We start from the raw sequence: 25,713 nt of genomic DNA on the forward strand, positions 1-25,713 counted from the left end.
CACGAAATTCCCCCCCTCTTCCTCCATATATACAGCCCTTAGGGCATCGTTTAGACTTTGGGTTTTGTTTAGATTAAAAGTTCGCCATAGCTGCAACTTCGCGTACTTCGTTTGTGTTCAACGACCAGACAAAGGCGTCACAGAACCCCACCTTGATCAATAAAGCTTTCATCTTATATTCGCAATATCCAGATTGCAATCTCAGTTTCTTGCTTGTTCTTCGTTTGCTCGCAGGAAACAGACCCTCGTGGTCAGGTTGATCGTGCTCCGGCGTGGTCAATAACCTCTCGGAGTTGGTTTAGCGATTGCTAAGGCGCGACGTCCTCGCACGTTCGTAGTCGGATCGTCAAAGTCGACTTCCACCAAAGCGAAATCCACCATCTCATCGAAAGACGGGACACCTTTGCCTCTATCAAAACCTCCTCGTCGGTGCCATGGAAGCAGCGACAAGATGGAGAAGGAGAAGAAATGAGCAGCGAGAAGACAGAGGGAGAGATGAGCAAGGGGGGCTCTGCCCCTCCCCTCATTTATAGCCAGAGGGAGGCCAACCGCCGGCCTCCACGACCTCGTGTAATAATGATCTTCTGCATGCAGCATCGACCCGTCAGGTAGAGCGGTTGACGAGGCAGTGTGGGGAAGTGGAGGCGCCCACGGCCCATCGATTGCCACACGTCATTCAAGGCCGCAGGTGGTTAGGGCCCGTGGCGCTCCGTACTTGCCCTTTGGCTTCACCTAGAAGCCAAGTCCGAGCGCGCCTTGGGCCTGGGGGCTACTGTCAGCGTTCTGGATATGGTGGTACCCTGACTTGCCTGCCTGTGGCCCACTACATGTCTCCATCAACGGCCTAGTATAGCCCAGCTTCGGCATCAACGACTCAAGACCCTCGCGAGGGGACAAGCCTCGCAAGGCGGACAACGCCAACACCTCCAAGGGGATCGGCCTCCTCAGGCTGGCTCGCAAGGGGCGGAGAGTTCTACGCAAGGTGCACCTCACGAGGCTCAGCTGACGTGAGCCATGATGACCAAGGCTAGGCGGACGCCAGGCGGGCGCCAGCAGGCGCAAAGCATTAGTTTCCTCTTTGGTGCAAAGGAGGCCAGCAGCAGGCACAAAGTCCCGAGGAATCAGCCAATGGTTTCCATTCTAGTGCAACAAGACCAAGACCCCCAGGACGGCAGGGCGGAGGTCATCGCTAAGCCCACCATAGCGTCACGACCAGAGTCTTTTGCAGGTGAAGACCACTTTAGTCCGGATAGGATGTACTTCTTGTCCCCCTTCAAATCCAGCCGTTGTGGGATCCCTTCCCGTCAACATTTGGAAACAGGACCAAGGCCACTATAAATAGGACTTAGCCACCACCATAGAGGGGAAGAGGATCCATCCTCACCCGGCCACCTCACCAGCTCTCCCAAGCTCAGGAACACCTCACCTCATCAGGCCAGTTCATCCACTGTACTAGTTCATCCTCAGGCCCCCGAGGCAATCCACCAAAATGTTGGAGTAGGGTATTTCACCGCAAGGTGGCCCGAACTAGGATAAACTGCTGTGTCTCACTGTCGCTTTGAGCTCGACGCGCTAGGCCTTGAGGATCGCGAGTAGGTAGGCTTGGTTGGTTGAGATCTCCGCACGCACCCAGAAGTTCGAACCTACCAAGGGTTTGCGGAACCTAAAATCTGACAGCGCTTCCTATCGCCGCTCGATGGTGGTCCGAGAGTCCTCCTTGAGCCGTTCCTGAAGAACTTGACGTTGGTCGCGATGTGCTCGTGGGTCGGATGACGCCCTGGACACGTTATCACGAGTGTCAACCCAACGAGCTGGCGACCGCCATTGCCGCAGTGGAGGGGAGTGCACCATAGTTGCAGCGCCTCCATCCCTTCCACTGTCAATGCATGCCGGCCCAGTGGTCCGGCGCCGCGAGGGACTTGCCTCCCGGTGGCCATCCCTGTTGGCATGGCCAATAAGGCTCTGGATAGCAGCTCTCCACTCTTCTTGCCTCTCCGCAGCAGGAGGGAAGTCGAGGAGTAGCTGCGCTCGTGCCAACACTTCTGCTCGCGTCGGTCGCAACGACAAGCACGAGGAACGGGAGGAACTCGGACTTCCAACTATATTAGAAGGAGTTCCATCACGGTTCCGCGGCCGGGCACCCTTTTCGCTAGTATCTTGATGTCCATGTCGCCCCTGCGCATCTTGAGAATGGCGCTGAGGGCTCTTGCCGCGAGATGCCCGGGGTCACCAACGTCGCAGCGCTGCTCATCACGCACGACCTGGGAGTACCGCGGTGCGTGCACCGACGGGGTTGTCTTCCTACCCTTGGAGGTCTCCACGCCGCCCGTAGGCAGCACGGCTCCGTCCATGGGTGCGGCGGCGAGCGGATCATCATCGCCACTGCGGACGACGCCACTCGCATGGCTTCTAGTATCAGGGTGGCATGGATGATCTTGGGCTCCTCCGCCACCGGTGTCGGCCACGTCCCCTGTTCACCCAGATGAACCGACCACCGCGCTCGTCTTCTCTTCAAAGCCATGGCGATGAAGAACCGCTGCACTAACTTCTAGACCAGATTTTCACAACTTCTTCCCCCTAACTGGCGCGCCAAAGATGTCGGGGAAATGAACACCTATGGGACCAGGAGGATCCCTTCTACGGTTGGTGGGGAGAGAAGCTGCGCAAAGAGCAGGTCTAGTGATCACCGCGAGGGGGCTTTACCCAGGTTCGGTCCACAATGGTGCGTAAAACCCTAGTCCTGCTTGTGTGTATTTAGTGTTCTTGAGCTCTTGAACTAGCTGCAGTGCTTGCCTAGTCCAAAAAGTCCGAATCCTCTCTCAGTACGCCTCGGGCCTCCTTTTCTATGTCAAAGGGGTTTCCACAGGAGTACACAGGAGGTGGAAAGTATCTACAGTGCTCAAGATTATCGCGGACATCATAGGACAAACGCATTTAATGAGCTGCCTATGTGTCCTCTTACTTTATCGCGGACGGTAACTAAAGCCGTCCTGTCCATTACCGCCTCTTCTCGCTCCAAAACGTGTCGAAGCTGACAAGGCATATAACGCCAGGCTGTATGGCTAGCTGCTATGCTGGCGCGGTGGTAGAGGCTCCACGAAGATCTGCATGCCACCATGCAGGCGTCTGCCTAGTTGGCAGGCCGATCATCGTGCTGGAACAGTGGTGAGGTGGAGAAACCTTGTCGAGTGCGGGCCTGGCTGTGGCCCTGTAATTGTCCCCGGCAAGAGTCTTGCCGGGGCCTCGCAGTCATCCCCGGCAAGGGCCTTGCCGGGGGTCTTTGCTCTTCGGGTCTTCAGGTAGTCTTGCGGTCTACTAGTCTTCACAAAGATCTGTATGCTACTATGCATGCGTCCTCGAGTCTTGGCTTTGACGCTGTCGATGGTGTCGAAGCCCTCAGCGTCAAGGGTGATGACCTTGCTGGTGCTTCGTAGGCTGCCCCGGCAAGTGTCTTGTCGGGGCTGCGTTGGTCGGCCCGGCAAGGGTATTGCCGGGGCTGTGTTGCTCGACCCGGCAATGGTGTTGCCGAGGGAGGTCCAGCTAGTCTTCTACTCTCTATTTTCCATCTTGAATGTTGTCTTGGTAGTCTTGTATTCTGTTTCCTACTGCCCTACCAAGCCCTGTCGTAGGTGTGTCTACGACTACTCGTGCACAAGTAAGGGGTACAAAAGAGCCCATACTTTTGTACACCGACAATTTATAACCCTGGAGGGATGTACTTCTTCACACATGTTTCTAGCACTTAGTGTCTGCATGTGACATGTGCTCTTTAGACTTCAAGCGAAAGCCAACATCGGTGTAGACCACGACCTGACTAACCACACAAGTCCCTAGTCCAGGTTTATCGCCTATTCAGGTTCCATCCGTAGGGAGTCCCGCCGAGGTTTCCATTACGGCCCCAAACGATGTGTGCAGGGTTCCCGAGCCCACCAAACGGGTGCCCCGGTACACCGGGACACAAGCCTACCACCTCACAACCCACCCCTAGGGTCAGTGTTGCGCACAACCTCCAGCATACTACAAACATCGGAAACTACTTGCAACTCCTGGAGAGAGGACAGGGGGGTTAATAAGTCGAGCGGGGTCATATTTTAGGGCCCAACGTGTGGTAGTAGCTATTCATGGATTACAAACACAAAACTCAGTTCCTGAGGATGGTTTCAGTGAGATAACCCACCATGTACTTCTACATGGCCTCTCACCGCTACCTTTACCAAATCGTATTCACACACTTAGCTCTCAACAGTAGGACATGTTCACAACTTTCCAATTCATCCCCGATGAATCAGACCGGACACAACTCTAAGCAATAGCAGGCAGGACGAACAAGCATGAATGAGTAGGCTCATCATGGCTCAAACAACTCCTACTCGTGCTAGTAGGTATCAACTATTTACTGTGGCAATGACAGGTCATGCAGAGGAAAGGGGTTCAACTACCGCAGAATGTAACAGATGAATCGTTCATGTCCTATTGTAGTAAAAGAGAGCAGGAGTGAGAGAGTGGGATTGTGCCGAAATGAACAAGGTAGTTTTGCTTTCCTGGCACTTCTGAACATAGTAGTAGCTCTTCATTGGTGTCACCGATCTCAATGTCGAAAAATGTCTATCGAGAGGGAACAACCACTGACAATAGAGAAGGAACACAATCAATGCAATGCACAATATGATGCATGAATATGACATGGCAATATGTTGTGATTTAAGCTAATGCAACTAGCAGCACAATTAAATGAAGTTGGTTTGAACCTAGGGTTCAAAGTCAAACCCCATATGTGGTTATTTAAATGCCATTTATTTCATTTTCTCTAAATAGTACTCATAAGTTGTTGTAACATGCATAATTTTTTTACGAATGGATAGATTGGGTTTTTCTGATAATTTTTCATATATAAATTATTTCATTTGGAGTTACGGTTGAATTTCTATGATTTTTCAGAATTTAGACAAATTTCTGGAATTTATAAATCATTTAAGACTTATTTAAAATCCAGAAATAGTTATGACGTCAGCACTGCATCAGCACGATGTCAGCAAGTCAACAGAGTTGACCAGGGACAAACCTGACGTGTGGGGCCGACATGTCAATGGCACATTTGTTGAACTAGTTTAATTAAACTAAACTGAAACTTAACTGAAGTTAATTAGGTCGTCTGGCCCATGTGTCAGTAAACAAGTTATTCATTAGAGTCTAAACTAATCTTCCCACATCATCATCGCCGGAGGTAGGCTGGCGACGACCAAACCGGCAATGGAGGCACTGCGGACCTACGCTTTAGGATGCGGCTAGATGCGCGAAAACCACCAGGAGGTTGCCCGCACATGTCCGCGTCTAGAAGGCCACACGGAAGGCCACAGGATCGCCGGAAACGATGACAGCAGCCATGCGGGCGGCGGGCGGAGTTCGGGCAAGGTCAACTAGATATTGTGGGACACGGCAAAGCGAGATAGATGATGTGTTTGTCTTCTAGGAACAGCACACCCACGAAGGCATTCTGGGATACGAGCCTCGGTGACCAAAACGATGACGGCGACATGGCTGCCGGCGGTGAGGTCCCGGCCTCGGTGAACAGGACGGCTATGGCGTGTAATCCCCATGGGGAAGAGAGGGGATCTAAGTGAAATCTCACAGGGAGGTCATTGAGCAGCTCAACATGCTCGGGGAAGTCCGGATGGCGATGAATTTGATGGCGGCTATCGATGGAGACGATGGTGAAGAAGATGATGCTGACGGCATTTGCAGTGTTGTGGGGTGCGTGAGTTAACGGGGGAGCTTAAGGGAGTCGAGGCAGATCTCTGGGAGGAAGTCTGCCTGGTGCGTGGCAAGCGCAGGCGCAGTGCGCTATCTCGCCTCTACGTACTGGCAGAGGTTGAAGACGACTGGCACTGGGCCAACATAGTACTGGGCCGGCCAGGTGGGCTGCGGTGAGTGCCAGGTAAGGTTCTTCTCTCTCTCTCTGTATTTCTAATTTTGTTCTGTTTTTCTATATTCTGCAATTTGTTCTGGGTTTTGGTTTTCAAACCAAACCAAATTTTGTAGCTTTGGAAATTATTAGGTGGTTAGATACAAAATATTCAGAGCCACTCACAAATTTTCAGAATTGTTGGACTTGTGATTCTTTTATAGCAGAATTAAATCCAACTCAATATACAGAGCCAAAATAATTCCTCAAAAGTCTTCCATATTCTTGGTTTGGTTCAAAGGCCTTACCAAAAATATCAAACATCATTTAAGAGCATTTGAGGGACATTGGATACATTTTCCATGGTTATTTGCCCTTCTTTTAATTAAATTTTTGAGGCTTCAACAATCCTCAGGTTTCAGAAAATTAAATATGATGCATGCCCACTGATGCAACTATTACACTCAGGTATTCTAGGGCTGTGACATAAATCATATCCCGGGGACTACGCACACAACCAGGAGCAAGAGTATTGTACCAAGCTTTAGCATCACCCTTTAATGAGAATGGAAATAATTTGAGGATATAGTAATAGCGAATCTTCTCATCATGAGCAAAAGCAGTGGTTATGTCATTCAACCTAGTAAGATGTGGCACAAAAATTTCAGTTTTGTAACCATGGAAAGGATCAGATTCAACCAAAGTAATTAACTCTGGGTCGACAGAGAATTCCTAATCCTTATCATCAATAAAGATAGGTGAAGTAGCAAACTTAGTATCACATTTCAGTTTAGCATTCAAAGAACTTTCTTTATACTTTCATAATAATTTTTCTAGATCATCTCTATCCTTACAAGTAAGAATATCTCTAGTTGCCTCCTCACTCATAGCATAACCTTCCAGTACCTTTGGCAATTCATATCTAGGAGGGCTAGTTCTAGTAGGTGTTTCAAGATTTTCAGTTTCAAGCTCATCATCAGTTTCAACAATATCATGTTGTCTTACACTAGCAATTTGTTCATCAAGAAATTCATTAGTGGCACATCATCAAGCAAGGTACTAGCATCATCATGAGAAGCATTCAAAGCAGAAGTAGCATCATCAATAACTTGCTACATATCAGAATTAATAACACGTGGTGGTGTTGTAAGTTTACTTATAACAGAAGGTGAATCTAAAGTGGAGCTGGATGGCAGTTCCTTACCTCCCCTCATCTTAGAGGGAAAAATCTTAGTCTTAGCTTCCTTTAGATTCTTCATAGTGATAATTTTATAATAATCCCAAGTGACTCAACAAATATAGCTATGCTGCCCGGCAACGGCGCCAGAAAAAGGTCTTCATAACCCACAAGTATACGGGATCACAACCATTTTCAAGGGTAGAGTATTCAACCCAAAATTATAGATTTGACACAAGGGGAGCCAAAGAATATTTGCAAGTATTGGCAGCTGAGTTGTCAATTCAACCCCACCTAGAGATTAATTATCTGCAGCAAAGTGATCAGTAGCAAAGTAATATGATAGTTTTGATAGTAATGGTAGCAACAACAGTAACGGTAATAGTGATAGTGATAGTGATAGTTTTGTAGCAGTAACGATAGTAATATCAGCAGTACTAACTTAGCAAGAACAATATGTAGGAAAATCGTAGGCATTGCATCGATGATTCGTTGGATGATATTCATCATGAGACAGTCATAACCTAGGGCGATACGGCACTAGCTCCAGTTTATAAATATAATGTAGGCATGTATTCCGTAAATAGTCATACGTGCTTATGGAAAGAACTTCCATGGCATCTTTTCTCCTACCCTCCTATGGCAGCGGAGTCCTATTGGAAACTAAGGGATATTAAGGCCTCCTTGCAATAGAGTACCGGAACAAAGCATTAGCACAAGGTGAATGCATGAACTCCTCAAACTACGGTCATCGCCGGGAGTGGTCCCGACTATTGTCACTCCGGGGGTGCCGAATCATAAGACATAGTAGGTGACTATAACTTACAAGATCGGGTCTAGAACATGGATATAATGGTGATAATATAAATGGTTCAGATCTGAAATCATGGCACCCGCGCCCAAAATGACAAGTTTTAAGCATGGCAAAGTTATAGCAACATCAATCTCATAACATAATGGATACTAGGGATCAGGCCCTAACAAAACTAACAAGATTACATGATGAATCTCATCCAACTCCTCACCAACCATCGAACCTACGAAGGAATTACTCACTCCTGGTGGGGAGCATCATGGAATTGGCGATGGAGAAGGGTTGGCGATGACGAAGATCGAAGATCACCCTCTCCGGAGCCCCAAACGGACTCCAGATCTGGCCTCCCATTGAAGAACAGGAGACGGCGGTGGCTCCGTCTCGTGAAACATGATAATTCTTTCTCCCTCATTTTTTCTGGACAAGTAGGATTTTATAGCGTCGGCTTCAGGGTCTGTGGGCCCACCAGGCGGGGACAACCCACCTGAGCGCGCCTGGAGGGGGTGGCGCGCCCTGGTGGGTTGTGCCCACCCAGGTGCCCCCCTTCGGTGGTTCTTGGCTCCAGAAATTCTCTTTTATTGTATAAAAAATCCTCGCAAAGTTTCGTTCCATTCCGAGAACTTTTATTTCTGCACAAAAACAACACCATGGTAGTTCTGCTGAAAACAGCGTCAGTCCGGGTTAGTTTCATTCAAATCATGCAAATTAGAGTCCAAAACAAGAGGAAAAGTGTTATGAAAAGTAGATACGATGGAGACGTATCACTCGTCTTCGGGGATGAAGCTCGAGGTCGTCGCCCTCGCACAAGGTGTGGCCACGCTGGCCGCCGATGACGGGAGCACTGTCAGCCACTCGTCCTACTTTCCGCTGTCCAACATTTGGTGGCGCATGTGGCAGGTGAAGCGATGGACCATCCACGTCCATCATCATCGACCTCATGTCCATCGGCACCACTGAGGTCGGGGACTCCTCCAAGGATGAGTAGGGCATGGGAGGCGGCAGGGCATGGTGTGCCAACTGGCTGATCCATCTCCCGTGTTCTACTCTTCCTCGCCGAAGACCACACCTTCATTTCACGGGTCCTCAACCCTGCCCTCGTACATGGAGATCGTAGATGGAGGACGTCGGTCGCCATCGTAGAATAGGTTTAGGGTCGGGTTTCTTTTATTTTTCTGCCCTATAAAAGTTCAAAATGTAATGAAAATCTGCTGTGTTTGCATGAATCTCGTCTGGTGTATATGAACTTTCAAAATAATAGTAACATATATTGTAGGAGTATGAAAATATATGGAATGATGATTCATTTTTGTGTGTATAAACTTAGAAGGTTTGACCCGAGACAAAGCTAACATGCCAAGTAAATGAACACATAGGGTCTACATACACAATTTATCGTAGGCACTCCAATAGTACGTCCACTGCTCATTCACGCATTTCACATCTTTTGACATCTACGGGAACCTACGAAAGGGTTAACATATATTGCCACTCTCCCCCCTGATTTTCATGGTGGTGGGCCCCTCCCTCCCCCCAATCTCCAGTCAACAGCCCACACGTTTCACATTATGTTAATTACTTAACTGGGTTTACGTAGGTGTAGCATTACTCGTCCTAAAATAACAACTGAGCCAACCTCCGGGCATATCGCGCGGGAAAAGACCCGGTCACGCTGTTTTAGTCGGGATTACCGGATTACTACTATTAGTATCGATGGATCGCATGAAGCACCAAATTTTTTTTGAGGGGGCAAAGCACCAAGTTTAAAAGGAAAAAAGGTGGTACACTCAAAGCACGCCTGTCGCGGTCGCATTGCACCCTTCACATGGTCGGTCCTGCACAAGTCTCATGCAAACAAAATGCACTTCGGCTTGCCTCTTCACTGACACATGGGACTGCACTTGGAGAAACCGACCATGCACCAAACTCCCTCACCCACCACGCGAAAATCCCCCGCCCCCCAAAAAAATTCTGCCCAAATCCCAAATTCAACCGCCCTTCGGCCAAGTAGCCAATAATATTCACCAAAACCCCTCCCCCCGCCCCCTCCCCTCCATTCGCTCCTCCAAAGCCACCCTCCCCGCCGCGCCGATACTTCGGCGCCACGGTTCGTCGAGGGGACTCACGGTGATCCTGTCGCTCCCACAATACGCTTTCGTAGACTGCCATCCTCTAGCCGCGCCGCCACCACTTGTCATGTTCTTGTGGAGATGCACGGTGGTCAGCTTCTGATGAGGACATCAATACCATTTGTTACACCCACAGCCCCTGCTGCTATACATACTGGACCAATTACTAGAGCTCATGCACGCCAATTAAATTACCAGGTACTTTCGTTTCTTGGTAATGATGCTAATGTTCATGAGAATATGATGCTGCCTAAATTGGATACATTTGTTTTTCTTACAAATGAAGGGCCTAGCTTGGAGAAGGATGAACATTGGAGCAAGAACAAGCATGGAGATGATGGCATGCACAAGGGGAACAAGAACGGAGTTACAAGTGATGATTTCAGGATGTTGAAGCCACCATAATGTGTGCATGAAGCCTTGGACGAAATATACAAGATGCCACTTCATAACTTTCGTCCAGAGGCTATTCTAGGTGCTGCGTCACCTTATTATTGGGCCAGGCCCATGTATTTTCGAAATACTTGAGTATAGGATGTTTTTAGAGTCCGTATGTGTGGACCCCTTCCCCAAGGGCCACAAAATTCCCTCCTCTTCCTCCATATATACAGCCCTTAGGGCCTCGTTTAGACTTTGGGTTTTGTTTAGATTAAAGTTCGCCATAGCTGCAACTTCGCGTACTTCGTTTGTGTTCAACAACCAGACAAAGGCGTCACAGAACCCCACCTTGATCAATAAAGCTTTCCTCTTATATTCACAATATCCAGATTGCAATCTTAGTTTCTTGCTTGTTCTTCGTTTGCCTGCAGGAAACTAACCTTCGTGGTCAGGTTGATCGTGCTCCGGCATGGTCAATAACCTCTCGGAGTTGGTTTAGCGATTGCTAAGGCGCGACGTCCTCGCACGTTCGTAGTCGGATCGTCAAAGTCGACTTCCTCCAAAACGGTACCCACCATCTCATCAAAAGACGGGACACCTTTGCCTCTATCAGCTTCTCCCATGGTATGCGCATTCTAGACTGAGGCCCATGCATGTTGGAGTAGTGCTGAATGTTAGATGATAGACGTTGTTAATCTCACTATTTTCCAAGTAGTTTATAGTCAATATGCTCTGTTTAAGAAGCTTCCTTGCCCCGTTCTGCGCTCAATCTACTTAGCTTAGATGGCATGCCACGCCCGATTAGTTGCTAAAATATCCTGCCATATATTTACTGTGAAGTAGATTGCCATGGTCTAGTAGCCAATCTGTTAGGTGAAATAGCCCCACATCATTTTATACACGATCTTTGTTGCTGAGATGGCATTCGATGGTTGTGTGCTCAGCCTCATTGACTGCTAAAACAGCTTGCCATAATTTAGCACTCAAATCTGTTTGCTGAATTAGCTTTACATATATTTCGTTACTTAGATCTGGTCGTCCAAATATCTTGCCATAGCTTTAGACATCGACCTAGGTATTTTTTCTCTGGACTTCATAAAAAAGCATATATGTTTTTCCTGTAATATCTAGTAGAAGAACTAATTTGTATGTTTAATAGATGGACATGACTTGGATAACTTCTGCTTGAAGATTCTCCACTTCATATGTCGAGGGGGTTGAAAACTTCATGAACTTTATCAGAGCTGAGTATGATGGTCTGAAATCAGATGTGCTCTGCCCGTGTAGCAGTTTTATGAATTCAGTTACAAGGCCCCAGTCAACTGTGCAAAATCATCTACACTTGTATGGGATGTCGGTCACATATACTAGGTGGGTTCATCATGGTGAAGCTGTGAAAGTCAATGTTACTGACTATGTGGAAGCAACAAATCACCATCTTGATCTGCCTGATGCTCAGGTGGAAGAGGAGGAGGTGGTGGTGGTGGAGCCAGTGAGTTTGACCAACATTGAAACAATGATATGAAATGCTCATGTATTTCATGAACTTTCACCTGTAGTAGAAAAACGGTGGACCCGCATGTTGGAACAATGCAACGTGGCTGTCACCCCAGCAAATAAGCTGTCAGTATTCTCACCTATGGTCACCTTTCTTCAGGTGAAGACATCTGAGCGGATGACCAACAAATCATTCGATGCGATGTTGGCTGCTTTCCACAAATCTTTCCCAGAAGCGTCTGAGCTGCCACACACCTACAGTAAAATGAAGAACTTCCTTCATGCAGTTGGAATTGAATATGATATGATCCATGTTTGTAAAAATAATTGTGTTCTGTTCCGGAAGGATTATGCCAACTTAAGTGAAGGCCCAAAATGCAAATCATCAAGATGGAAAGATGGCGATGCTGTGACGAGGATTCCTCATAATGTCCCGAGGCATTTTCCAATTATACCAAGATTACAGAGGTTGTTTCATGATGCTGAAACAAGAGAGGATGTACTGTGGCATTCTAGGAACCAGGAGTACAGAGATCAGAATGTAATGAGCCATCCATCTCATGGTAGTGACTGGAAAAGCTTCAATCAGAAACACAAAAAGTTTGCTGCTGACGGGAGAAACATTAGACTTGGCTTAGCTTCAGATGGATTTAACCCATTTTGCCACCAGAGCGCCACATATAGCATGTAGCTAGTGTTTGTTATCCCTTACAACATTCCTCCAAATGTTTGCACCAAAGAATCAAACTACATAATGGCCTTGCTCCTCCCAGGTCAAAAAAGTCCTGGAAAGGATTTTGATTTATTCATGGAGCCTCTTGTGGAGGAACTTCAACAACTATGGATGGGTGTTCTCACTCGAGACCTATATAGCATCCCACTAGCTAATTTCTTTTTGCGTGTTGTTATAATTTGGTGCATCCATGATTATCCGTCTTTGGGCAGTATGTCAGGGCCAACGACACATGGTTACAATGCATCTGTTCACCGTGACAGGAATTCGCTATCATACGCAATACTTAGCAAGATCTGTTACATTGGACACCGTTGTTTCCTTGCCAAGGACAAGTCTTGTCCTACAAAATACCGAAGACATGTGTTTGATGCAAAGCATGAAAACTGTAATGCGCCAAAGAGGCTCACCGCCGGTGAGTTGCAAGTGGCATTAGAGAGGGTTGGGCATATTACACCAGGAAACCATCGTGATAATGGTAGCGGGAAAAGGAAGAGTGGCAGGGCAGAAGAGAGATTATTGTTTACCCGCATGTCCACTTTGTGGGACTTGGAGTATTGGAAAGATTTGGATCTGCGGCATAAACTTGATGTGATGCACATTAAGAAAAATATATGTGACAACACAATTGGCACACTTCTTAATATTGAAGGAAATACAAAAGATAACTTAAAATCTAGGATTTATTTGACACACCTAGATATCAGAAAGGATTTCCAGTGGAAGATGAAGGTAAACCACATGATATAGCACCAGTTGTGTACGTCTTGGACAAGGTAAAAAGAAAAGAATTCTGCAAGGTCCTATCACATGTGAGATTCCCATATGGATTTGCTTCCAACCCTAAAAGGAGAGTCAATGCAGATGGAAATAAGGTACAAGGGTTGAAAACTCATGACTGCCACGTCCTACTTCAAAGGGGTTTACCTATTATCCTTAGAGGATTGGGCCGCCCTGCCTTATACAGAGCAGTTGCAGAGTTGGGACAATTCTTCAGGGATGTCTATTGTAGAAATATCAGGATAGATGCTTTGGAGCCTCTTAGAGACAAGATACCAACTATCCTATGCAACCTTGAGAAGATATATCCTCCAGCCTTCTTTGATGTGATGGTGCATTTGGCTGTTCATCTACCTGATGAGGCACTACTTAGAGGTCCAGTACAATATGGCTGGATGTACCCTATTGGAAGGCAGCTAGGCACTTTCAAGGGCTATGTTAGGAACAGAGCTAGACCCGAGGGTTCCATTGCAGAGGTCTACATTACTACAGAAGCATTGACATTCTGCTCAAAATACATTGAAATAGCTAATCAGCTTAGCAAAGAGGTGGGTGAAGACAATCGCGGGCTCAATGTTTTCGATTGTTCTGTTCAAGTTACAGGGAAGAGTGAACGAGATGACAAACCTAAAGATTTGGACAAAATGGTTTGGTATGTGTTTAATAACTGTCTTGAGATTCTACCTTATATCGAGTAAGTGCTAACTATTGCAGCATATACATCGTAATCTACTAAACTTCCAGCACATTCTTATATATTTAGATGTTTGACGCGATCACTATGTTGTGCAGCATCTACAAAAAGGAATTACTACCGCAAAATACAAGAAATATTGACAAACTAGTTATGGCAGGATTTGCAAAATGGTTCAAGAGCCATGTAAGCTTTTGAATAGCACTATCAGTTTTTTTAACATATTGAGTACATAAGATGACCAGCTTGTCTATTTTCTAACCATAGGTTAAGAAGATGCGGGAGGATGGGCAGGAAGTTGATGATGCCCTTTACACACTAGCAATGGGTCCTGATACTCGAGTAAGACATTATGAATCTTGCGTTGTCGCCACAACACCCTTGCACGCGATGAAGGCAGGAAGACACAAAACAGTGCCATCATGAGCATGGATAAGTACGGCGAAGTGACAACTGAAATGTATGCTAACATAGCAGACATTGTTCAGTTGCAGTATATCTCCAGTTTCGAGGTTCATCGATGTGTGGTTCTGTTGTGCTGTCATTGGTATAACCTGTTTTCCAGGATCACAAAACCCAGAGCTGATGATTATTTCAAATCGATCAATGTCAAGGCGGCATACCAGACCTACGAGCCTTTTATTTTGGCAAATCAAGAAACACAAATATTTTTCTTGGAAAACACATTTGCACGTAGCGATGACTGGAGATTATTCAAAGGTATGAGCAGAGGAATGCATTTAATGAAGTTGTACAACAAGATGATGCTTACACTGCTCCTGGTGTAGAAGATTCTACAAGTGTTCCTAATATCTTTGAGAACCATCACATTAGTGACGCTGGCAAAAAGATTTCCCGTCGGGCTGTGGACATACGAGATTTGATCAATAAGAAGCCAATGTTCGAGGACATTGAGGATGAAGAAGAAGATGACACTGGGGGAATTACGATTCAGATTGATACACATGGCGAAGATGTTGACGTTGCTGCTACGGATGATGATTTGATTGCTTTTGTCGTATTTGCCTGTCAGAAGACGTTTTTTTATCTACTATGTGAAATTGTGTTTGCTATGACAACTAAAACTTGACGAACTTGTTGTTTAGTATTTTGCTGTGAGAACATCACTTATTATGTAGGTTGATTTGTGTTCGGTGATTGTATGACGACTAAAACATGATGACATTGTTGTTTAGTTGTACTCATATTTGGCTGTGAATCTTGTATTTGATGACATAGTTTGTTGTTGGACTGCTATTTGCTGGACGTCTTCGAATGAGAACAAAGCTGACCAGACAGGGCCTCTGCTAATTTATTTATTTATTAGCAAAAGGGCCTCTCCTATTTATTTATTTATGAGCAAAAGGGGATACCCCCCGATTTTGGTTAATAGAAATCATTAAATGTTCACAACACTATGCCCAGCCTGCTAATCAGGTTTCATTCATTACTAGTTTCAGCAAAGAGCTCATGTCATGGCCACTGAATACATCATGGGTGATACATACACTTCAAACAAAGAGACAATCATCCTACAGAGCACATCGACTTTGCCCATTATATTCACAAGCTCTTTCATCTCCTCATTGCTGTCAAAGCCGTTCAGAAGCTGTTGCTTGGCCATGATCAGAGGAACTACATCTTTAAACTTCCGCTCTACATCTTCCTATTCTATCATTCCTTCAGTTACTTGTCCAACACCCCAACCTGCTGGTATTGGGATTCCTCGACTAACCAAATAATCAGCCTAGTTGCATTCCCCCACATCAGCAACTTCCAGAAATACAAATCACACGAATCTTCCCTTTTCTGCACGTATCAAATTGGAAGATCATCAACCAATCTATTAAAAAAAGCAACAACTAAAAGTAGTAGAACAACACTTAAAAACATATTATTAGCCCATGATTCGGGCATTTGTTGAAGACTCGGCCAGGGTTGCGCATTGTGGTTGAGACGCGATGGATGACTCTGTGTGATTTGCGGCAGTGGCACCACACCAATGGCAGCGGCTTGCGATGAGCAACCAGTTGCGCTGCGAGTGCCGACGGGGGTGTGGTGAGACCCACGGGCGATGGTACGGGTGGTGACTTGGCGCATATCTGGTTGTTGCCTACTGTAGAGGAGGTGGCCGAGCAGCCAGTGAACATGGTTGCTACGGCCAAAGCTTCTGATGCTAGGCAGAGTAAGTACAGAAGAGGAGAAGTGAACGTTGGATATTACAGTTTCATTACTTGCAGAGTAGCACAAGACCGTATATAGTCATAGTCCAGGTTTGGATTCGAACCAGCTATAGGAGCACGTCTCTCTTTTTTCTAAAACTGAGCAACGTCTCTTTACTGGTACACTAGCTTGTTCTGTACGCCTTCTCAAGTCTTTGATTTTCTTTCTTTTTTTGTGAGGAAGGAAGGAGGACAAAATTGCGAGTTCCTGGGACTCGAACCCAAGACCTCTCGGTTGAAAACCAAGGGTTCTAGTCACTTATGTGGCGAACGTTCCCTGGGAGGAGGACGGCAGAGAAATGCATTTTCCTCAGAGTTTTAGTTGCGGCGGAAGATCGAACGGTCGCAGTTTTGCGAATGTTATCAGGTGCACGAGCCCAGTTTTTCTTTTCTTCCTATATATATAAAAAAGTATGCTACTTGGTGTGTCAACAAACGATTGTGCCAGCCTTGACCATTGGATTCACATTCAACATCTGTCGCGTTTCTTCAGTCTCTTCTTCCTACAGCCGCCAAAGCCAAACCAGCGCCAGCGGGACCGCTGGCTCCTTCCTCCCACGGCTTGCTGTGCTGCCGTGCATGCGTCATGGCCACATCGCACCCTAAAACTCTATGCATCTTCTCTGGCTCCTGTTCGTTCCTGTCCAGGGCCTCACCTCGTCCTCCGCCTTGGTTCGCTCGCCGTGGCGCCGCCCTCCAGTGTTGTCAACATGGTTAACAACCTAGAGGAATAAGGAGATGACTGCACATGGTGAGGATGACAGTAGGGACACAGCAGCGCGCGCAATATTTTTTCGGGATGGAGAAGGGTATCAACTGGGTTGTGCGGTAGTTGTGGCCCATCTAGCCCAAGCTGTTATTTCATATGTTTACCACATGACCAACCCAGTTTTTTTCCTTTCTGAAAATTGCTAACCCGGCTATTTTGTTTTTGGAGAATAACCAATGTAAACCTACTTGCTTTTCTACGCCCTGTTGGGCCGGAAATCCTTGAAGACTAGGAGGGATGCATTCGGGCTTGCCCAGAAAATGGGCTATGAGTAATAAGAAATGGGCTATAAGTAATAATAAATGGGCTGTAAAATGAAAAAAATACAGCAAACAGAAAATTAGTTCCAAAATACTTTTTTCTTTCAGATTTTGATATTTTAAATTTCATTGTTTTTGTGCGTGTAAAAATTTATTGGATTTAAATTAAGGTATGTTTACTTTTTAAATTAATTTGAATCTGGCTAGAAATTTTGGGTTGCATACTGTTTGGGACAGATTTGGAGGCTGACTTGTGGGTTTACTAGGTTGACGTGTATGAAAGGCTTCGTCAACTTAGTCCACAAACGATTCTAGTAGTAGTGACCATGGGATGTTAATCCAATCGTCGTGTTGCTTCTTCAATATCTGATCTTCTTGCTCCAGTCGCCCAAACCAGCGCCGGTGGGACTGCCTGCTCCTGCCTCCCATGGCTAGCTGTGCTGCCACACAGGCCGCACCGCCCCACCCTACTCCATCGCTAGCCAAGCCATTCCTCTACTCACCCACACCTCCTGTTATTTTCCGGTGACGGCAGCCGAACCAATAAACCCTCGTACTCCCCACTGCGTAGGCAACCACTACCGAGTCTTCCCGGGCTCCATGTCATTCCCTTCCTAGGCATCGTCGTCGTCCACCGCCCTGGTGCTCTTCGCGCGGCGTGGTCAACGTGGCCAACGAACGACATCCATCGGAAGTGGACTGTACGTGGAGAGACGGTCAGCTGGGTCCACGGCCGCACACAAGGAAAGGCCTTCTTATTACTCGCAAAATAATGATTCCTCCACCTGACAGCTTGACCCACCGGAAGTGCCTCTGTATTTCGTGAAAAAACGTCCCCCCCCACCCCGCTGACCGCTTGGACCCACCAACTATATCTTCGCATGCAAGGAAGTTCCTCCTTATTACGCACAAAAAAATGAATACTCCCCTACTAGCTGGGACCCACCATAGTGGGAGGCTGACTTGTGGGCCTACTAAGTTGACGCAGGCGGAGGGCTTTGTTAACTTAGTCAATATGAACGATTCTACCTCCAGTGACCATACAATGTCCATCCAATGGCCGTAGTGCTTGTTCAACCTCTGGTCTTCTTGCTCCAGCCGCCCAAACCAGTGCCGGTCTTGCCACCCGCTCCTGCCTCCCGTGGTCGGTTATGCTGCCGCGGAGGCCTCACCACCCCCTACTACTCCCTCCACTGGCCAGGCCATCCTTCTAGTCACCCACACCCCCTGTTATTGTGCGGCGATGACAGCCTCACACCATAGATGAACCAGTCAACCCTTGTACTCCTCTCCGCGTGGGCATCCACTGCCGCGTCTTCCCCGGCTCCGCGTTATCCCCTTCCTAGGCCTCGCCGTTATCCACCGCCTTGGTGCTCTCGGTGCGGCGTGGTCAATGTGGTCAAGGAACAACTTCCATCCGAAGAGTACTATACGTGGAGAGGCTGACAGCTGGGTCCACGGCCGCAGCAAGGATGTGCAACCTTATTACACATAAAATAGTTAATCCTCCACCTGACAGTAGGGACCCACCGGATGGGCCACCATATTTCACGAAAAAAACATTTCTCCCTTGACTGCTGGGACCCACCAGCTACATCTTCGCACGCAAGGAAGTGCGTCCATATTATGGGCAAAAAAATGATTCTCCCCCTGACAGCAGGGACCCACCAGCAATAATTTCGCATGCAAGGAAGTTCCTCCTTATCCACCCTGAAAGTCGGGACCCACCTGGTCGAAGCATACGTGGCGTTGTCATTCTAGTCGCCAACATGTACGTACATACTGGTCGATCGGTCTGTCTGCAGGCTGCAGCGATGAACCGTGGCTGAGTAAAGAAGGGCACGTATCATAGTAGAGGCGGAGACGTAGTATGTCATGCAGTCCCATCAATATCGTGTACACGCACATACAACCAGGGTGTACACGGTTTACTTTTCAACTAGCCCTACATTGGCTACTGTTCAACTAGCCCTCCACGGGGTCCTGTTCATCCTCCCCCAACGGGCTCGATTGGGGTCATGTTCATCCAGCGGTAACGACCTCTGCTACCACTAGGTCCTGTTCATCCAAAACCCGCACCCCCAACAATGCTCATTGTTCATCAAGATGCAGCATGTTCAATCGGCTTTAGTTAGCAGCAGTAGCAAAGCAATCGCTCGATCGGGTTCAGTTAACAACCAGGGATCGATCGATCGCTCGGGTTCTGTAACACGTAGCCAGTGCAATCGCTCGGGTTCAGTTAGAGTCCAACGCCTCGCACCCACACTCGTACGTGTACGGGAGAAACGCGCAATCCCTTTGTGCATCGCTCAGCCCCGACCACCCGCCGTAACCAGGAACTCCCCGATATTTTCCTCACCCTTGCTTCTACCACGGTTTTTTCCGTCATGGAAGGCCCAAAGAATGTCATGCAGCTACATCTGCGGCCCACCCAGGGTGAAAAGCCCATTTTATATCATGATTTTTTGTCATAGAAGTAGGAGCCCACCACATCTATGATGATACCGGGTTTTGTCACAATTATCGTCATAGAAGTGTCATAAGCATGACAGAATATAATTCGTTCGACCAAAAATGTCACGGATGTGTCTTTTTGTAGTGCGTGCTGCTTCTTTTCCCCGTCCTCCTCCCATTACTTCCCTCATGCATTCAACATGCTAATTGAAGGAGGATGCATCATTGGCCGTTCAACATTTCGGTGACCACTACCCTCTCCCTTGTCTGCATTAAAATTTTATCGGGAACTGTCCTGGTTTACTGGTAGATGTCAAATCGAATAGTACTACGCCCCCCGCTACGTGCCCGACTGAACATGCCCCGTCGCCTCCATTAAAGGCCTCTATTAAACCCGCATGCAAACCGATAAACCTACTCCGGCCACACGCCCGTTGATGTGCGGGCCGGAATTAAATGCAACACCTGCAAGGCTCCCACCGAGGGTGGACGGTGGAGGGGGTGCGATTTTTGCCTGCTATCTGTCTACCGCCATCATCGAGGAGAAGTAGAACACGGGAGTCCACCGCCACTTGGGTCCCATGAAAGCCACCGCCGAGGCGATGACTGCGTATACAGGTGGTCTCTTCGCTACTTCGTCTCTCGCGAGGACCTTCGTCGACCCCGCAAGTGCCTGCCGGACATGAGGAAGACAAAGGGATCCATGGGCGGTCGTTTAGATTAGGTATTAATTATACCACGAGAGCCAGATGAGCACCGCTTAATCCATGTAAATGTAATGAAATCCGTCATGTTTATATGAAGATTCGGGTTTTTATACGAAATCCTTCATACTTATATGAAATTTGTCCGTGTTTGCACGAATTTCCTCTAGTTGGTTAGAGTTGTGAAAAATGTATGCCGCTGGTGTTGGATGTCGTCCTCCGCGGAAGGAAGCGGAAGGAAATTTTTCGGTTGCCGTTGGAGAAAAATATAGTCACATCCAATCTGTTTGAGTTAATTGCATGTATGCTTCTCCCTCTAAGAAGTTAATTGCATGTACAATGTACATGACTTGCAGGGTGGCTATAGATTCGTACAGAAAGTTAAAAATAAACAAATCCATCCTTAATCTTACACTATTCTAAGTCCTCTATGGGTTCCACTGTTAGTACAGTAGCGAAAGAAGTATATATTAAAAAAATAAGAAAAATCTAAAGTTTAGGACATAATTCAAACTCAGGTCATCGCGCTGCGAGCATCGGGCGCTAACCAGTCCAGCGGATATTCGTTGTGGATGATGCAAGAGATAAATCCCTACTCTTATAAAAAATAGAGTTGGTGATGATGGTGTGCCTGGCATCCTGCAATATAGGCCGTCTGATTTATATTTGACGGATAGGAAGGAAACTATGGCAATTTTGCAAAAAGATACCCACACCCCTCTCCTTATTTGCAAATAAGGACTTCCCTCGTTCATCCTTTTCTCTCACAAGATAAAGTACTCATACAAATGCATCTTGATGTTTTGTGTAACGCACGAGCATCTTGCTAGTTTCTTTTTAAATAATTACTATGATAATTGGGTTGAAGTGATATATTTTATGTCTGCCCCGAATGATCTCAAATTCAGTAGTAGTAACAAAGAAAAGTTTGCCTTGTTAATTAATAGAAAACAGGGTGAAAACTATCACACAAGGCTGGCAAAAACAAGGCACATAGGGTTCAGCGTCATCGTCACTTCAGCTGTGCGCGCGCGAGAAGTCTATGTATCGAGGGGGCAACGGAGAGAAAGAAGTATCGAGCGTGTGTGAGCGAGGCACATAGACACAACTAGTGTGTGTGTGTGTGTGTGTGTGTGTTTGAGAGACAAACCAATTGATAGATTCAGATCAAGATTGAGTTGTCACCCTTCTGCTGTGATTGTTGGGGGGTGGGGAGGGGGAGGGAGAGAAAGACACATCAAGAGTGTGCATGCGATATGCACAGAAGCACAACTAGCGAGTGTGTGTGTGTGTGTGTGTTGAGAGAAGCAGTAGATAGATTAGTATCAATATCGAGGTGTCAGCCTACTCCTTCGGTGTCGGGAAGTGTGTGTGTTTGTGTGTTTGAGAGAGAAGCCAATAGAAAGATTAGTATCAAGATCGAGGTGTCACCCTACTCCTTCGGTGTCGGGAAGTGTGTGTGGGGAGGGTGTGGGGGGTGCCACTGGTATGCGTCGGTGCTATGCAAATGGTTTTTAACCCCCTTCCACGACGGCATTTGGAACCATCACCTAGTGAGTGTGGGCGATAGGGGGTCCTTCCCACACGACCCACAAACCATCGGGGATATGCCCTCCTAGCACACACGCTCGGCAAAATGAGGTTGTGTGCGACCGGCGAGCGAGCAAATACGGTTATACGTATAGTAATGATCAAAAAACTACAATTATATAGGCAAAATCATTTCCGATCATAAGTACATCCCACATAGTCAGTCCCCACTAAACGTTTCCGTTTGTATATACATCACACACAGTCGCTACAAGGAAAACGTTTCCGTTCGTAGGTGCATCACACACAATTTTCCCCGTTAAATCATTTGTGACGGCCTTCCCATCGCACACAATATTAACAATTTTATCGTTTGCATTATTGCATGCGTCCCACACGGTGCATAGAAGAAACTATGTGGCAAAAGCTATCCATCACACACAACCTTTATGCGGTAAATGTTTGTGCAAGGTGGCCTAACGCAAACCGTTTTGAAGAGAATGTCATGTGTGATTGCTCGTTGATCCAACACGGTTTATTCCTAGAAACGGTGTGCTTTTCCTTAGGTCATCGCCCATGGTACTTTCTCAATAACCGTTTGCAATAGCAAAACCCAATTAGCAGGCGAATTGCCCTATTATTAATAATCCATTTATTAATCTAATTGACATTCATATTAATCACATAATATATTTCATTCCCATGTTAAGGAAGCAAGATTTCATAATTGAAATACATTAGAGTACAACATGATATAGCTTCACCAGTCACCTACCCCATTACCCAACTGCACCAGCACCAAGTGTCACATGCAACATCTAGAACCTTTCGAAATTAGCATCATAGACGGTACATAGACAGATGCATCTCATCGGGAAAACTGCTGAAGCGGAAGGCGAATATTGAGCCTTCATTGATGTTGAAGGTCTTTGCAATTTTAGGCCAGTGCGTGTAGATGATTGACCGTCCATCCTTCGTCCTCTTCAGGAACACTTCAATATTGAACCATGGGTGTTGTATGAATACCTTCCTCGTCTCTTGTCCATACAGGTGGTTTGAGAGGTAATCATTAGTGAACTATTTTGGAAAGGCCTAAAAACAAGGATGTGCATAAATATCTTCTCTATATTGGAAATGAGGCAAAGGAATAAAAATAACAAGGTATAATAGTATAGAATAACAGAATGCAGCCATAACAATTGAACATCGCATTGCAGAATTGAATCAAGCAGTTAACTAAACACCACAACAAATGAACCAACCGTTAACTGAGCACCACATTGCACAAATATAACATACTCCTAATAGAAGATCACACAGTTAACCAAACCAAGCATGCTTAACAACTTGGAAATATAGCAATTGTATTTGTTTCTCATGTATTTAGTACAACCAAATTCGACTTATTTCTCACATGGTATACAATAACAGAATGCACACACAACAATTGAACATCGCATTGCAGAATTGAACCAAACAATTAACTAAACACCACAACAAATGAACCAAACGTTAACTGAGAACCACATTGCACAATATAACATAGTCCTAATAGAAGATCAGACAGTTAACCAAACCAAGCATGCTTAACAACTTTGAAATATAGCAATTGTATTTGTTTCTCATGTATTTAGTACAACCAAATTCGATTTATTTCTCAGATGGTATACAATAACAGAATGCACACACAACAATAGAACATCGCATTGCAGATTTGAACCAAACAGTTAACTAAACACCACAACAAATGAACCAAACGTCAACTGAGCACCACATTGCACAATATGACATACTCCTAATAGAAGATCAGACAGTTAACCAAACCAAGCATGCTTGACAACTTGGAAAATTGCACCCAAAAGAATTGAACATCACATTCGCAGAATTGAACTAAACAATTAACTGAATAACACATTGCACGGCATATAGAACATATACACTAGAGGATAAGATTGCATGGTAAAAGTAGATAGCACAATTCACTAGAATTTGTTAAGGAAAGGCAGTAGCTAGCAAACTGAACATGGGTCCTTATAGTGAGCTAATATGACAAGCTACTCATTATCGGAGATATCGATGATGATTGGCTCCTTGGACATGGAAGAGGGCGAGGCCTCCGCATCGTGGGTTCCCTTGTCGTAGTGGTGAGTTGCCTGAGCCACTCCGGGCATCAACCTGCTGGCTCTCGAGATGAGGTAAGAACGTCCACGCTGAGAAAACACCTCGTAGTCTTCGTCAAAGGCACCGACTGTGGCCTCGAGAAATCACCCGAACTATCATTTAAATCACCCAACCGCATCGCCGCCTCAGCGTGCAAGGCGTCAACGGTGGCCTCGACGGCGAGGTGCTCCTCCAAGATCTGGGGGTCGGCACCAATGGCAGCCATCATGACCGCATCCACGTGTGCAGCGGCGATTTGCTTCTCCGCTGCCAAATGCTCCTTTAGATCCTGGCTATAGTGCGTGCACCACGATGCTTAATTGGTGGAGGGGTTGGTGATTTGGGTGGAAGGTGTCGCGCTCGCGCCGGCGGTCGGGGCATGTGGGATGTGGAAGGAGGAGGAGGATGGAGTTCGTGTGTGGATTACCTGCCTGGATAGGTGAGGCCTAGTAGCGTGAAGAAGAATCGCCGGCAAGGAGGTGGCGCTGCAAGCAAGGAGTGAAGGTTTCAACTTGGAAAGGAAGGCCGAAACCGGGGAGATGTGGCTTTTGGTAAGGGGGAGTGGGAGGGGAGGTAGATATTTCCGTGGAAGCCAAAAATTTGGAATCGCTTCAGCAAAAAAACTGGCACGCAAAGTGTCATTAGACACGGTCCCTTATTCAGACCGGGCTATGGACTGTAGTCAACTGTCATGCCCAATATGCGACCCTATCCTAAAGGAACTCGAAGGTCCCACCAAGGATAGAAGCGCATATTGGAGACACTTTTGCAAGGTGGATATCATTACATTGTACCATTACATAATAGTTGGGGGTGTACATACAGGAGGCATACAATGCCACATGAATACAACATCATCATACATAAGAGCAACATCCGACTACGAATGAAACACAAACAGAAAATCAAACAACATCCACCTTGCTAGCCCAGGCTGCCGACCAGTAACCTACCCCCTGAACTAAGAAGCAGAAGAAGAACTCAAAACAAGCAAGCATCGCTCTCGCGTCATGATCATCGCATTACCTATACCTGCAACTTTTGTTGTAGTAATCTGTGAGCCAGGAGTACTCAGCAATCCCATTACCATGGGTATCAAGACTAGCAAAGGTTAATGGGTAAGGAAAGGATAGGTGGTGAGGTTGTACCAGCGACTAAGCATGATATGGTGGCTAACTTACGAATACAAGAATAAGATGAGAAGCTACGCAAATGGTCGCAAACTAGAAATGATCAAGAAGTGATCCTGAAACTACTTACGTCCAAACATAACCCAACCGTGTTCACTTCCCGGACTCCGCCGAGAAGAGGGCATCACGGTTACACACGCGGTTGATGTGTTTTAATTAAGTCAAGTGTCAAGTCTCTACAACGGGATATTAACAAATTCCCATCTCCCACATAACCACGGGCACGACTCTCGAAAGTTTAAACCCTGCAGGGGTGTCCCAACTTATCCCATTATAAGGTCTCACGACCAACGAAGGATATTCCTTCTCCCGGGAAGACCCGA

The sequence above is a fragment of the Triticum aestivum genome, chromosome 7B (assembly GCF_018294505.1).
Source record: "Triticum aestivum cultivar Chinese Spring chromosome 7B, IWGSC CS RefSeq v2.1, whole genome shotgun sequence".
NCBI lineage: Eukaryota > Viridiplantae > Streptophyta > Magnoliopsida > Poales > Poaceae > Triticum > Triticum aestivum.